Source organism: Equus quagga, chromosome 7, assembly GCF_021613505.1.
Source record: "Equus quagga isolate Etosha38 chromosome 7, UCLA_HA_Equagga_1.0, whole genome shotgun sequence".
NCBI lineage: Eukaryota > Metazoa > Chordata > Mammalia > Perissodactyla > Equidae > Equus > Equus quagga.
Window position 1 is genome coordinate 45,902,329 of NC_060273.1, and position 12,672 is coordinate 45,915,000.

The window sequence follows — 12,672 nt, forward strand, 5'->3', positions numbered from 1 at the left end:
ATAAGCACCTTTCCTTAGGCTAGGAACTGATTGCTGAGCTCACCTGTGACCACCCAGCTCAAGACAGCAGACCTGCCACCCGGCTGTGTTCACCGAGACAGCAGATTTACCTGCTGTTTCATCAATCGCTGTCCAGACAGATCAGCCTTGCAACTATTGTAAAAGGGGCATTTCAATCATATGTGGAACATCCTCTCTGGGGGTATATAACCACTCTGTGCACCCCACTTCTTTGGTGCCCTTTCTTCCTTCAGGAAGAAAGGCCCCAGGCCATGGTCCTCAGATTTTAGCTCAGAACAAACTCTCCCAAATTTTCATTTATAGATGGGTTATGGATTATTTTTGTGGACAAAGTGAAATGAACTTGTCATAAAAGGCCATATATTGTTTGATTCCATTTATATGCAATCCTCAGAAAAGGCAAATTAAGAGACAGTAAGTAGCGTGGTGGTTGCTCAACAGTTGGAGCAAAAATGTGGATTAACTATGAACAGGCATGAGGGATCTTACTGGCATACGAACATGTTCCAGAACTGACTGATGCTGATGGTTATGCTCACTGAAATCGCCAAGAACAAGCCCGGAGCCCGCATGCCTGGCGGGAAACGCGGCCCAGCGCCGCCGCCCACGCTCGCCGGAGACCGACTCGGCCTGGGCCAACCGTGACCTGCGACCCCGCCTCGCACGACCGCCTGGGGGACGGGCTGCAGCTCCCTCGCGCTTGAGGCCCAGCGCAAGGCAGGCCGCCGGCGAAGCCCCCGCGCCGCCCCCGCCCCCCCCCGGGCCCGGGCCCCCCCCGCCCCCACCCCCACCCTGGGCCCCGCACCTCCCCCCACCCGTTGCGCTGCCCGCCTCCCCTCGCCCCGCGCTCCTCCCGGCGCGGCAGGGGGCACCCCCGTCGCCCAGGCCTGGCCGGTGCCTGCAGCAGGAGCGCAGAAAGAGATTTCAGCTCTTCTGGGACTAGGAACCTCTCTCTGACACCAGCCTTAGTGTGTTTACTCAAAGAACCTGGACCTACTACTCCACAAGCCGAAATCAGTCTGCCTTGCTCAGGGTCCTGGAGGCCAACGTGGGTAGCAACAAAGATGTCACCGGATGCAGCAGATCGCTCTTCAGCAAAGGACGTCTCAGACTGCTAATGTGAAAAAGGATGTGATTACTTTGGAGAAGAGTGACTTTTCAGCCTTCAGAGCAGAAAATGAGAACATAAAACTTGAACTACATCAGTTACAGAATGGAGTAATCAAAGTCTGAACAGATACCAAATTAAACTTCAACCTAAAAAAGAGCAGAGTAGAATAACTGTGTTCATCGAACAAAAGGAAGCTGCTGGAGATGAGGACAGAAATAGTGGCAGTGCATGGCGGCCAGGATCAGCCCCTCACCCAGACACTGAGGTTGCTGGCTCAAAAGCATGATTCAGGCGCACAAGTGTGATAATATTAAATATTCAGCAGGACCCGTATTTACCTGCCTAACAGTAGCTCTGGCATTTTATCACCTGTGGGCACATAATGGTGTCTATTTTTTTTATTTTACTTTTTTGAGGAAGATAAACCCTGAGCTAACATCTGCCAATCCTCCTCTTTTTGCTGAGGAAGACTGGCCCTGAGCTAACATCCGTGCCCATCTTCCTCTACTTTGTATGTGGGACGCCTACCTCGGCATGGCTTGCCAAGTGGTGCTATGTCTGCACCCGGGATCTGAACCGGCGAACCCCAGGCCGTGGAAGCAGAACGTGCAAACTTAACCACTGTGCTTCCGGGCTGGTCCTAGAAGTGTCTATTTAAAGAGGAAAAAAAAGTTACTAAAAACTACTTAATTATTAAAAAGTCAAAAGCAAAAGCAAAAACTCATTCCATCCTTGGCTGATGCGCCACAACTCCCTTGCGATTTTCTTACAACTCCTCTGCTCACTGCAGAGTCCCCTATACAGGGCCACATGCTCCAGTTCTATAAAGGGAAGGTTTTGTAGAGCTATATCCTAAGCCCTCTGGTTCTTTGCATTTTGCAAAGAGTTTAAACATACGTATAATCTCTGTGTGGTCTTTAAAAACCCCACGGGCCAGCCTCAGTGGCTTAGTGGTTAAGTTTGGCACACTCCACTTCAGCAGCCTGGGTTCAGTTCTCGGGTGTGGATCTCCACCACTCATCTGTCAGTAGCCATGCTGTGACAGCGGCTCACATACAAAAAGGAACAAAAAAGAGGAAGATTGGTAGCAGATTTTTTTTGCCTCAGGGAAAAAAAAAATCCATGACTTTAAATATGGGTTTTATACTGAAAAATTCAAAATTTTATTGCCAGCCTAATTGTCTTGAATAAGATCTAAAATTATATTTGCAACTAGCCATTGCACATAGGCATTGTGCTATATTGCTTATAGGGCAGATTTGCAAATAAGATGCTAATTTTAGACATGCCAATAGAGAAGTCCTAGGGGAGAGGCAGAGATATCTTCCTAGACTGTTTCTCTTGCATTTCTACCACATCCACTATCTCCATGATAACCACTCAAATTCAGAGCCCCGTCTCTACCCTCACAAAAACTCATCCAAACTGCTCAGGACATGATGGACAAGCGGCTTCACCCTGCCCTTTCTCTGGTTGGGTGGTGGTTAGCATCTCAGCTGTGATTTTCTGAAAGCACAGCCAGACTTGAGTGGTCCTGCAGCCTTTGAACAGAAGGCACCAACAGTCCCCAGTCAGCATCTCCATGTGAATAACTGAAAATCAATACTCTTATTTTTACCTTTTTTTTTCCTAAAGAGATGGTGTTTGTTTGTGTTAGTTTTTGTTTCTTGGGTGTTTTTTCAGGGAAAGATTCACCCTGAGCTAACATCTGTTGCCAGTCTTCCTCTTTTTTTTTCCTCCCAAAAGCCCCACTATATGGTTGTGTATTCTGGTTGTAGGTCCTTCTAGTTCTTCTATGTGAGCCACTGCCACCGCATGGTCACTGACAGGTGGTGTGGGGCTCCACAGCCAGGAAATGAACCCGGGCCACCAAAGCAGTGAGCACTAAACTTTTAACCACTAGGCCTTAAGGGCTGGCTCTATTTTTACATTTTTAATAAGCCTGGTGAAAATACAACATTCCAACCATCTCCCTGTCACGTTCTAAGCCACAGGATGATTTTTTGTAACTACAAGACTCCACGCAATAGAAAAACAGACAAGACTGGCTGAAAGAAACTCCGACTGCTCAAGACTTAAGACAGAGCTCAATGCCCTTGGTGGACCTGTGCCTGCCCCAGAGAATTCAGGACCAAGGAGAGCAACCGGGTGGGGACTCCTCTTAGAGGTTGGCTCTAATCCCAGGGCCAGCGTCCCTGACCCTCCACTGAGCGCATCACTCAGACTCTGGAGAGAGAAGATCCAGGCCTGCGGGTTGTGCTTATGCACTCAGGGCAACCCAGGCTCCCCCCAGCAGTGCCCTGAGCCTGACTGGGAGGCCACAGCCAGGGAAAGGCCTGAAGGGAGAAGTTAGGGGGCCCCCTGCCCATGGCTTTGCTGACTGTCACTGAGATCACTCAGCTTCTGCTGCTGAACTCATGGGCAGGACTGACTTTCAGCGCCCTGCAGTGCTGAGCTCCTTGACTCCCAGCTGCCTCCCAGCATCCCTCCCTGGGTCTCCCTGGGACGGAAGAGCTGCTGGCCTAAGGCCTCAGAAGGAACCAGGAGAGCCTGGGCTGTTTGTGCCTTCAGCTTTGCATTTCAGAGTCATGCACAGAGAGTTTAAGGACTGACTCACAGAATACAGGGTACAGAGCAACCTAATGTCCTCCTGGCTGCTCCTCCTGCAAGCCCTGGGAGGAAACAAGTCCATTAAAAAAATACCAGAGAGACACACTCACTTATACACAGTACACGCCTGGCTGGGGTGTTGTCTAAACAATTTCCAGTGAGTGAAGCTGCTCACTTCAACTGATGCGGGGGGGCTGGGGTGGGCAATCCTCCGGTCACCAGGCCCCCATCCCTGGAGAATCCAGAGCTGAGCTTCTGGAAGCAGGGGGCTTCTCCGCCCACACTCAGTGAGAGGAACCCACAGGCACAGGGAGAGGAGAAACAGAGCACGAGGGCAGCTCCTTCCCTCCCCAGACCCTAGGCTCTGCAGCCAGGGAAGCAGGAGGGACTGCAAGAAGCTCCAGCTGCTTCCAAGGGAGGAGCCTTCTCAGGAGATGGTCCTACTGGCTGGTGGACACTGCCCGAATTTTGGGCGCAGCTGAGGAAACACAAGTGACATGTGTCAGGTCCTGTCAGGGGACTAGGGCAGTGTCAGGGACAGAGGCTCTTACAAGGCTTTGTAGAGAACACGTCCAAGGCCCTTGCTCTGGGGAATGGGCGGGGCCTGCTCTGTTTCCCACCCACCCTTAGTGTTTCTGTCTGGCCTGGGCAGTCACTCTTGGCTCTGGGGATCAGTCCTGCCAGGGGCACTGCACCTGTGTCCCCAGCTCTAAGCAAAAGACGTATGCTCAACAGTTGCCTGGGAATCTCCTTTCTCTAGCCTTTCTGCCCTCACTGGTGACCGTGGGGCCACAGGCAGGACTCCCTGGGTCCCTCCTCTGTGCTCCCTGGGTCCCCCACCCCACCCAAAGCTGGGGCAGCCTCTCTGACCCTTGTTTGTTTCAGCAGGTTCTCTGCAGTGACTCCAGAGTTTACACTGCACAAACACCTGTGTGCAGGTAACGTGGTCAAAGAGATTTTAGGGTGGCCCGCTCTCCCCAGATGGGAACCCCAGGACATGGTGGGCCAGACTTCACACATGGGCCAAAGTCTTGCCCTTGGAGGCTAGACCTATGTAGGGGGCCTCCCTCCCCCAAGACCAGCACCACATGGAAACACAAATCCAGGCAGCTCTGCCCTGATGTGGCCATCCTGACACAGCCCTTCCTGAAGACTTTTCTCCCCAGCTGAGTTAGGGAAAGAGAACACAAGTTGTTTTTCCCAGTCTTAATGTGTCTGCCTCAGGCTAGTGTCCTTCTTTCTCCCAAAAACTGTACAGTTCTCTTAGGTGACCGTTCAGGGCCAGAATGAGCCCTTCTGAGCCATCATGGAGAAGTCTATCAGCTATCTCTGTCTAACCACAGCCCTGCAACTGTGGAAGTTCAAGATGACACTCCAGAATCAATGAGCCTGTTCTTAAAGGAAATTGAGAGGTACAAAAAATATTCAACGTTTTCTCATTCCACCAACGGCCTTCAAAAACAGAAAGTATGCCTCCCTACAGTCCTTTTGAGGGTTTAATACTTATTAGACAAGAGTTCAGTGGAAGGTATGAGGAGAAACTTCATGAAACACTTTCCCTGGTATCAAACACCGGAGCTCGGTTTAGGCTCGGGGACAGCCCGAGGCCCACATGCAGCCACACCAGGATCCCGGGCCTTCCTCCAGGATGTGGGCTCTTTCTCTGGGAATTTGGGGCCAGTTTTCCTGATGCGTCACAGTGGCCACATCCTAGGGGACCTTGTGAGGATATCTCCTTCCCACTTATCGTTCACTACTTGCTTTTTCCAGTTGTTTTCATAATTTAAGGGAATAAAACATCTAGTTTTTATAAATTTAAGTAGATTAAATTGTAATAATATTTTAAATGATAAAGTAGAATATACTTAAACGGTAGAATTAGTATCAAAATTAATTATGACGCACATCAATCAACAGTTAAGAATAATCTGCAAAGTCAACATCATACTTCCTGGTGGAAGACTGAGTGTTTTCGGCTAATAACATGAATAGACAAGATACGAACACTGCCTCTCACTGCTTCTGTTTCACTCTGTACTCGAGGTTCTGGCCAGATAAATTAAGAGAGCAGGAAAGAGAGGGAGAGAGGGGGAGAGAGGGACAGAAAAGAAAAACAAAGAGAAGAAAAAAGAGAAAAGAGAGGAGAAGAAAAAAAGGCATACGGGTTAGAAAGGAAGAAGGAAAACAATATCTCTATTTGCAGATGGCACGATCTTGTTTACAGAAAATCCTAAGGAATCCACTAAAACATCCTTAGAACTAATAGATGGGTTCAGCGAGGTTGCAGGATACAAGATTGTATATAAAAATCAGTTGTATTTCTATGACAGTAAGCAATTCAAAAGTGAAATTAAGAAAACATTCCATTTACAGCAGTCTCAAAAAAATAAAATACTTAGGAATAAATCTAAAAAAAGAAATGCAAAATGTGTGAACTAGAAAACGTTGAGATTAAAGAAACAAAAACAATCTAAAGAAGAACAAAGTTGGAGGACTCATACTTCCTGATTTCAAACTTACTACAAAGCTACAGTAATCAAGACAGTGTGGCACTGGCATGAGGAAAGGTCAGTGAAGCAGCATCGAGCATCTCCAAACAGACCCTTGCAGTCAGGGCCAGTTAACCTGGGGCCAAGATAATTCAGTGGGGAGAGAACAGCCTTTCCCACTAATGGTTCTCAGACAACCAGATCTCCACACACACAAGAGTGAAGCTGGACCCTACTTCATGCCACTGGCGAAGGCTAACTCAAAATAGATCACTGACCTAAATGTAAAAGCTAAAGCTATGAAATTCTTACAAGAAAACATAGGGGTAAATCTTTGTGGCCTTGGTTTAGTGAATGGTTTCTTAGACATGACACCAAGCAAAAAAAGAAATGGAAAAACAAAGAATGGATAAACAAAATCTGGTATATCCATATAATGAAATATTATTTGGTAATAAAAAGAAGTGAAGTGCTGATACACTCCACAACACGCATGAACATTGAAAACATTATGCTGAGTGAGAGACGCCAGTCAAGAAAGACCACATATTGTATGATTCCATTTATATGAAATGTCCAGAATAGGCACATTTATAGAAACAAAAAATAGATTAGTGACTATGTAGGGCTGGCAGGGGCGGAAATGGAATGAGAGTTTTTGCTAATTGGTACAGGTTTTCTTTCTAGGGTGGTGAAAATATTTTTAAATTAGATTGTGGTGATAGTTGCATAGCTCTGTGAATATATGAGATGCCATTGAATTTTACACTTTGAGTGAATTTTATGGTATATGAATTATATCTCAATACACCTTTTTTTAAAAAATATAATAGCTTTCAGGAATCTCACCAAATTCAAAAGGATAGCTGCGGTCTTCTATTCATATTGGTATATTAAGAGAATGGGCTATGAAGATAAACAAATCATCCAGAAATCCTCTCATTCTTCTAAATTTTAAGTATTTTAATGTGATTGGCGCAAGGGTAAAGTCAGGAATTCATGGAATAGTGCTCCAGCCTCTGCTCAACGACATAAACCTTATTTCCAGTCACTGGTTTCACTACAGAAAAGTCTAATGAGTAACGGATCACTCGTTTCTTCTTGCAATTAAGTTTTGTAACTTTTTTAAGTTGTCAGTGGTCTACAGGAGGGAGAGGACAATCCGAATACAGAGAATGATGTCTAGGACGTGAAAGGTGAACTGGCTGGGACAGCATCTAGAAGAAATGTAATGTCTGTGTGACCAGGTTCTAATCCCAGACCTATCACTTAGCACCTGTGACGCCATGAGCGCGTTATTATCCTCCCCATGCCTCAGTTTCCTCATTGGTAAAGTACGGTGATGGTGTCAGCTGCCTACAAGCTATGAGGAGTAAGTGCGTTAACTGATAAGAAGCACCTGGCACAGACAAACACGCTCAACAAAGCTTTGCTATTATTATTAAGCGCAGGATCTTGCTTGATTCACTTTTGTATTACTCTCTGCACTCTTTACATTCTTGTCAATCACTTGATAAAGATTCATTGAAGACTAATTTCTTTAAAGGCACACAGCCAGGGTGTGGTTATTCTCAGCTTTGATGGTGAGGTTGTTGAGGATCAGAAACATAAGGTTCCTTTACACAGCTCCCAACTCACCAAGCTGTGCTCAGAACTGACATTTGGAATTTCAGCCCGATGGTCTTTCACTGCCCCACGCTCAGCAGCAGGGAACCTAAGAGGTGCTCAGGAGCAGAGAATTGCTCAGGTGGGATCTACAGAGTGGGTCACTCCCATCCTTGGTGCCTCCATGACAGAAGGAAGGGAAAAGTGGGGACAGGAGCCCAATGGGGAAACTGCAGGACACACAAAGGTGAAGCGATGTGGCAGGAGCACGGGGCTTCAGGTGCAGGGATCGACTGCTACTGGCTGCAGGTAGTGTCTGAAATTATATCAAAAAGAAAAAAATACAGTAATATCCCAAAAGTTAACGGCCATAAATTTAAAAGTTGTCAATGAAGCACATTTTAAATGGGTAATTCTCTGTAATTATGATTACAATGAATGTTTGATGCTTCATTCTCTTTTTTTTCTTTCCAGCTTTATTGAGCTATAATTGACAAATTAAAAAGCTGTATATATCTAGGGTGTACAACATGATTACTTAATATGTTTACATTGTGAGATGGTTACTACAATCAAGTTACTTAACACATCCATCACTCACATAGCTACCATTTTTTGTGTATGTAGTGAGAAGCCTTAAGGTCCACTTTCTTAGCAACTTTCAAGTGTACGATGCAGTATTATCGACTGTGGTCACCCTGCTGTACACTAGATCCCCAGAACTCACCCATCTCATTCCATGTGTGCATAACTGTACAGGAATTCAAATTCTACTATGGCTAATTAACCATTCACTTGAAACTTCCAATTTTTAGTGAACTATATTAAAGCTTCATGGGGCCTTTGGGAGGTGATTAAGTCTTGAGGGTGGAGTTCTCGTGAATGGGGTTAGTGCCCTTATAAAAGAGGACCCAGAGAGGTCTCTCACCCCTTCTGTCGGGTGAGGACACAGGGAAGCGACAGGCGTCTATGAGGAAGCAGGCCTCCACCAGATACCAAACCTTCTGCTGCCATGATCTTGGACTTTCCAGTCTCTAGAACTGTGAGAAATAAATGTTTGTCAGCAAAAAAAAACTTCAATTAACACCCACAAAGACTGATTTTGTTGTTTGACTTGCTTTCTCTTCCTTATAATAGATTCCTAGAAGGGTAATTATTCCATGAAAGAATATGAATATTTATGACCATTGGTACATATAACCAAGTGATTTTTCAAAAGGGTTGTGTTAATTAACACTGCCACCCATGATGCAGGCAGGAACACAAGTTTCACAGCACCATTGCAAGTGCTGGACATTGTTGTTAAAATATATTTTGCTATATAAAAAATAGTGAAACAGTACCTCATGGATTTCCTTTAAACTCTTCTGATTATTAGTGAACTTCAACATTTTCCTGCATGTTTTTTCCTTCATTATGGATGCTTTTCATTGTGTAGGGCAATCTCGCGTATTACAAGACGTTTAGCATTTCTGGCTCCTGGGCGAGAGATAATATCACCCTCCACCCTGGTCAGTGTGACAACCAAAACTCCCTGACATATTTTCACATGTGCCACATGCAGCTTTGTGGGATAAAAACCATTGCTTGCTGATCTAGTTTAAGGCCTGGCCCAAGTGTAGGGCTAAGCAGCTACACCGAGCCTTCTTTTCCTTGAGCTCTAGTCAGGTTCCAGTGTGGCCTTTAAGGGAAGAGGAAGCCTCTTGCCAAGAAAGAAAGAATACATAAGGCACCTCCGTGAAAAGGTGTTGTCTTTGTAACCTTGACAACTTTCTCCTCGGACACTCGTGCCAGACTCTGTCCTTGGTCTTCATCCGTGTTATAACTTCTCCTCCTTGAACGAAGCTTTGAGCTCTCCCAGAAGATGACTGTGCTTAGCCAGCACCTGTTTCTCACTCCAGAGCAAAATCTGCTATCAGAAAGAGAAGAGTGATTCTAGGAGAGGAGGCAGGGAAGGAGCAGGGCGGAGATTGGAATTCAGGTGATAACCACACTTCTCCCTGCCTTTAAGTAAAGAATTGCTTACACCACCTTGATCCCCAATGTGAATGTAAGTCTGCCATTTCCAAACCGAACACATTAGAGCCTTAATGACAGTCTTTCCACGTTATACACACCATTTTGATAGTAAGCAGTAAAATTTCTTTGTCAGCTTATGCTAACACAATTCTCTTCTGCTATTTTTTCATGGATCCAAAATTCTTTCGTAGGGTATCTATCGACTCACGGCCATCATTTCTCATCAGAGTTGTCATGTTGCCTGTCCTAACAGCGCAAAGGCACTGCAGGAAATTACAGATTTTGTTTCAGTAACTAAAGGCCGAGTTCTTGGATTACAAAAGAATCCATGGCAATTAGTTCTTTTGAATTCCCAAATAGAGAAAAGAATTAGAAAAAACTTATCAGAAATCTATATACCAGAATTCCAGTTTCAACTTCCCCTGTAAAGTCGCTCAGCTCTAACACGGAAGTTGTCACTCCCATCCTCACAACAAAAAAGCTGAGCACACTGAAATTCAAAGACTTTTCTTAGATTCATCAGAGAACTGAGGTCACAGGACAAACCGCCACCCCAAAATCTGGACAAACAGGCAAATACTGGGAATCACAGGCAAGATCAGTCTACATGAAGCAGAAGCCACGGGAACCAGTTCCAGTGGGAACACGCAACTGGAGGCTGATGAAGTGCTGGAGGCTCAGTGTGGACGAGATGGAGAGTTAAAAACTCCAGGAGCCTGTCCTTGGAGGTGGGCTCAGACATCCATGGGTTTTACCTCCAGGAGCCCCACCAGGTCCTCACAGTGAAGCTGAGAGAAAAATGCCCTCCTGTTTTGGCGGGGGGAGGGGAAAAGAACCATTCTGAAACATGGCCAGGGCTTTCTCCAGGACAAAGCCCTCCGCTCTAAGGGAAATTTCTTCACCAGAAGCTTATCCGACCTCAGAGAAGGGCAACTAGACAACTGCAAACTCCTCTAGCCTTCGGGCCTCATGTAAGAGGGAGGAAAAAAGGATAAGAAAAGCTTCTAAAGGTCACCGCTCAGGGACCCAGACCTAGTCAAAGGCCGAGATTTAATTATAAAATTACAGGATGCTTCCCGCCCTCAACACCTCCCCACCACATCAACAGACTCCAGTATGATAACATCGGATTCCAAGTGAGAGAGCTGCAAGACAGACTCTGTTTAAGATCGAGTTATTAGGGAAACCCCAAGACAACAAGGAGAAAAAACAATAAGAAAACTGAAGCCGCTGGCACTTACAGCTACAACAAACATTGAACATAGCCCAGCAAAAAACTCACCCTAAGGCCAAATTACCTTAGTTCCTATCACGTGATACATGACGTCTGGCTTTCAACAAAAAGTTCTAAGGCAGGCGCTGGCCGATGGCACAGCAGTTAAGTTAGCACACTCCACTTCAATGGCCCAGGGTTCACAGGTTCAGATCCCGGGTGCAGACGTACGCACTGCTCCTCAAGCCACACTGTGGCAGGCGTCCCACATATAAAGTAGAGGAAGATGGGCACAGATGTTAGCTCACGGCCAATCTTCCTCAGCAAAAAGAGAAAGATTGGCAGCAGATGATAGCTCAGGGCTAATCTTCCTCAAAAATAAAAGTTATAAGGCATAGTAAAGGCAATAAAAACACAGTGTGAAGAGACAAAAAGAGCATCAGAACCAGAATGAGATATGACACATATTTTGGAGTTATCAGTTGGGGAATTTAAAATAACTATGATTAATATGTTAAGGACTGTAATGGAAAAAGTAGACAATATGCAAGAATAGAGGAATAATGTAAGCAAAGAGAAACTTGAAGAAAGAATCAAAAGGAAATGATAGAAATCAAAAACCTTGTAACAGAGGTGGACAGAGCAGAGGAAATAATAAGTGATCTCGAAGATAAGTCAACAGAAATGTCTCAAACTGAAATGCAAATAGAAAAATAGAATTTAACAAACAGAACAGATATCCAAGAACTGTTGGACAGTTACAAAAGGTGTAACATTCGCAGTATGAGAATACCAAGGGAGGAGAAAGTGAGAAAGGAGCAGGAGAAATACTTGAAATAATAATGGCTGTGAGTTTTCCAAAATAATGACAGATATGAAACTGTAGGTCTAGGAACTTCAGACAACACTGTGCAGGATAAATAAAAACAACACAAACTACAAAAAAAACCCTACACCTAGGAATATCATATTCAAACAGGAAAAACCAAAGACAAAGAGTAAATTTTGAAAAAAGTAAGGCAGGGGGACACCTTTATATAGAGAAACAAGGATAAGAACCATTTCAGACTTCTTATCAGAAAGAGAGAGCGGAGCGTAATACGTGAAATGTCGAGCGGAAAGCGCGCCAGCCCAGAATCTGCACCCAGTGAGATCCTCCTGCAAAAGTGACGGAGAAACAAAGACTTTTTCAGGCAAACAAAACTGAGGAAATTTGTCACCAGCAGATCTGCCTTATAAGAAATATTAAAAGAATTTCCTCAGAGAAAAGGAAAATGATATAGGTCAGAAATTTGGATGTACAAAATGAAAGGAAGAGCATCAGACAAGGAACAAATGAAGGTAAAACAAAACGTTTTATTTTTCTTGTTCTTAATTTATCTGGTGGACAACTGTTTGTTCAAAGTAATGAGAATAATAATGCATTATGGGATTATAGTATTTGGCTAAGTGAGATGAATAACAGAAATGTTACAAGAAATAGGAGGGAGGAATTGGGACCAGTCGTGCACGGCACCTGCACTGCCTCTGAAGTAGAACAGTGTTAGTTCAAAGTCGACCTAGATTAGTTGAAAATGTTTATTGCAAACTGCAGGGCAACCACT

General features: G+C 45.0%; 1 pseudogene; it reads left to right on the forward strand.

Annotated features, from left to right (window-relative positions):
• Positions 1 to 546: 546 nt before the first annotated feature.
• LOC124242597 (mitochondrial calcium uniporter regulator 1-like) overlaps positions 547 to 12,672 on the forward strand; it is a 36,261-nt pseudogene continuing 24,135 nt past the window's right edge.